Raw genomic sequence first — 4,012 nt, 5'->3', positions numbered from 1 at the left:
GTACTTGAAATGTCAGGGTCTATTTTTAATCCCAGTCCAGACCAGCTTTAACCTTTCCTTTTTCCTTAAAACTGGTTTACAAATCAGGGAAAGTCATGGTACAAGTCATATAGACAAACAATGACATGACCTGGGTTATATAAATAATGGCATATGGACAAGGAACAACATACTGAATCACCAATTGTTGTTGCCAAGTGACTATTGCAATAATGTCACTTGTTTTGCCCAAGGAAATGAATACAGAGTCACATTGTAATGAATATCTTTAGAACGCATCTGTTTTCAGATGTTTTCTCAAAAGCAGGCTACTGAAATGAGCTCCTGTACCTAATGTATTAGGTATGGGACCCGTTATCCGGAAACCCGTTATCTAGAAAGCTCTGAATTACGGAAAGGCCAAATGCCATAGACTCAATCTTATCCAAATAATCCAAATTTTTACAAATTATTTCCTTTTTCTCTGTAATAATAAAGTAGCTTGTACTTGATCTGAACTAAGATATTGATCCTTATTAAAAGCAAAACCAGCCTATTTGGTTTATTTAATGGTTTAAATGATTTTCTAGTATTAATTAAGGTATGAAGATCCAAATTACAGAAAGATCCGTTATCCTGAAAACCCCAGGTTAAAGGCCCCATACCTTTATCTGCTTGTGTCGGCAACATCCTACTTATTGTTTATTTACACAAACATATATCATAGTTTTTTGGTGGAATGTCATAGTAATATGTTGTTTATATCAGCACAGACATCATTTTAGAATATTTTTAGGGCTAATGAATACTAGGAATGTTGATGTGGTGATGAAGACTCCTTTGACTTCTCACAAGTCACTTTATGGTAAGGATCCCCAATCTTTTTTACACCATTCCCACACAAATCAAAAACGTGCGCCTCAATAAAAAACATTGGTGTCCGAATTTAAGACTTTGCACTGCTTTTGTAGGTAGATACCTGTAGCCTAAACATAACAGCTAGCACCATTTTATTTTGCAGATTTTATTTATTTTATAGATACAAGCTTGTACTTCTGGTTTGTGAATATGGGTAGCTATATTTTTGCCCATTTGTGGAGTATGCAGAAACGAAAAAAAAGGGTGAATTAGAGTGGAAGCATGCCAAATTAACGAGGAAAATTACGTGGGCTAAATAAACAATTTTTTAGTTTTTTTTTAGGCTTTTTTAAGGCCCCCATACACAGGCTGATAAAAGTTGCCGACAGACCGAATCGGCAGCGTATTGGCCCGTGTGTGGGGCTATCCTACAGGCTTCCCCGATCGATATCTGGCCGAAAATCAGGAGATCTTGGTTAAAAATCCCATCAGATTGCGGCCGCATCTGTGCGTTTATGCGGCCCCGCGATCCCACCGCCAGTTTCGGATTCATTATGATCCGATCGTCGGGCCCTAGGGCCCACGATCGGATCAGCTATATCGCCCACTTCAATCGCCAAAACGAGCGGATCTCTATGTCTATGGCCACCTTTACTTCAACTTTGTCAGTGTTCTCTCACTTCTCTCAGGCATGATTCAGCACATATTCAAAGGATTTTTCAAGCCTCATCCGTGGTGCTAAATAAATCGTTTTAGTTTAAATAAGAAGTCACAAGTGTCTTTGGAAAGCCTATAAATAAGTACTAATGCACATATAATATATGAAATATAAAGGGCTCTCTACGCACATGCATATTAAACAACAGGAAATGGTGCAATAGTGCAGAAGTATTTTGTATGATTCACCTTATATCTATGTAATTGTAAAAGCACCTTTATTTATAACATGGAGTGTCGCAAACAAAATTGTTAAAGTTCTTTTAAACCTTGTGCATAAAGAATACAGGGAACATGAATGAATGACTGGATCAATAACATATTAAACATATGTTTTCATCTTGAATTCCTTCCAAACATTTCCAGAGCTTGAATCCGTCTTTCACTTAAGTGAAGAGTAAATATGGCTTTCCGCCGTGTGCTGTGAGATTGAGCCACAGGATCACCAACTGGCTGTGATTTCACCTAGACAATTAAAGGAATATGAGAAATGTTATTAAATGGTAACTTCTAATACAAACCCGTTAACCCATGGCAAGCTGAGTCTGTGCAATGAATTGCTACCAGCAGATGTGGCATTTTATCCACCAGTGAAGAAACTGCCAATCTGCTTCTTACCACCACATCGTAAGTGACACTAGATGGGGGTTATATACCATTAGCTTCAATTTGTGAAGTTCAACCATAATTTTAAAACTATTTTTTAATAAGAAAAAAGAATTGTGTAACAAGATAAAAATATGCGGATGTAGGTGACAGTATGAGCACCTATAAATAGAATTTATTTATGGTGAACTTCCCTCCTAATAATATATAATTTCCAATTTTATAACCCATGATTCCCTTTGAGACTGTGGGGCCTATTTAATTACATGCGAATTTCTATTTATTTTTTTTTAATTCTCTAAAATTTTAAAAATTCAAGATTTATTAAGTGTAAAAACCACGAAAAACTTGAATACAAAAATTCTCTAATTAAAAGCTGTCAAGGTCCTATAGAAGTAAATGGGAGCTGCACTGATCCTATTGGATCATTTTTAAACAACTTTTAGAGGTTTCTGCTTTTTTTTCATTGATTATCAAATTTTTTAAAGGTTTCCATATTGGTTAGCGCAGTTTTCATTGTTTTTTTGTTCGTTCGTTATAGTTTCAGATCTTTTAATATATTACATGGCATTCATGGTTTAGAGAAAATGAGTTTATTTGTGGTTAGTGATGGGTGAATTTCTCCCATTCCCGCGACATTTGCGAAACTGGGGAAAAATTTGTGAAAGGGCAATTTTGATGGGCGCCAGTGTCAAAGTTAAATCTGCACCGTCGCGGCAAATTCGCTAATTTGTTCGCCGGCAACGAAACGGGCAAATTCGCTCATCACTATTTGTGGTTTCTAAAACCACTTAAATGAAAATGTTAATACATAAGCCTTCCCATCATACTCTACTCTTTTTTTTCTTACATTTTTCTAAAAACACTGTAATCACTATAGAGGGCAAAATGGAAAGCTTTTCACACTACTGTGCATGTACACCTGGCCCAGGACTGTACAGAGATCCAAAGGGAGGAAGCAGGAAGCAGATGCCTAACAAATCGGCACCTCCCTTGTGATTATACATTTCCTTTGCCTTTAAAGGTGTATAATGCAATGGGAAATGCTTATTCACATTTACTTCACATAAAAATCCAGTACTCCACTAGAACATTATTGTTAATAATATATTGTTAAATTACAGTTACAGTTTTTTAACAGTTACAGTTTTTAAAAATGGTTCCCATATAGATAAGCAGACCTTGTCAGTATTCTTAAAATCCTAACTAAAACTAATTGACTCTGGAGTTTATGTACTCAGGTCTTAATTTACCTGCTAGCTGCTATAAGACTTAATGAAAAGTTGTAGACTAGCAATTTGAGAATTAGGGGAAGTTACCTAAATTCTATACTTACAGAATTCCTTTTCCTCTTATTTCTGCGCCCGCGCTTAGATGGCATTTTAAATAAGTGTAAATATATTTTAACACAGCAGAAATCAGCTGCCAGACCGAGTGCAATGCTGCCTCTCTGTAACACCTTGATAATCGTGTCTTTTATTTTTCAGAAACGGCTAAAATTTGTTCAGTTGAGATGAACCATTCATGTCTGAATATGGGGCTTTGTCTTACCTCATCGGTCACATACATGATTCAATTGCATTTATCTTGGATTACATTTTGTTCCTGTACCCAAAACAACTTCAAAACAACTTCAATATAGGTAGAGAATAATGAAGGAGATATAACACCAAACTGAGCTCTCATTAAAAAAAGGTCCTATCACTGCTTCTAACAGTAAGGGGCATATTTATCAAGGACTGAATTTCGAAGTAAAAAAACTTCAAAATTCGACCATCGAATTTGAGTACTTCGATAGTCAAAGTATTTATTCCAGCGAAAACGGCCGTATTCGATCTTTTAGGTGTGCGAA

At 36.0% G+C, this 4,012-nt stretch overlaps 1 long non-coding RNA gene across 1 annotated transcript; it reads right to left on the bottom strand.

Moving 5' to 3' along the window:
- Nucleotides 1–1,755: 1,755 nt before the first annotated feature.
- LOC108696786 lies at nucleotides 1,756–4,012 on the bottom strand. The gene is made up of 2 exons (XR_001932329.2): nucleotides 3,497–4,012; nucleotides 1,756–2,019 (listed from the first exon to the last, which is right to left on the bottom strand). It is a non-coding gene; the product is annotated as an uncharacterized LOC108696786 (long non-coding RNA).

Source organism: Xenopus laevis, chromosome 1L (genome assembly GCF_017654675.1).
Source record: "Xenopus laevis strain J_2021 chromosome 1L, Xenopus_laevis_v10.1, whole genome shotgun sequence".
Classification (NCBI taxonomy): domain Eukaryota; kingdom Metazoa; phylum Chordata; class Amphibia; order Anura; family Pipidae; genus Xenopus; species Xenopus laevis.
Note: the sequence above shows the minus strand (reverse complement) of the source record. Positions and strands in the feature narration are given on the sequence as shown.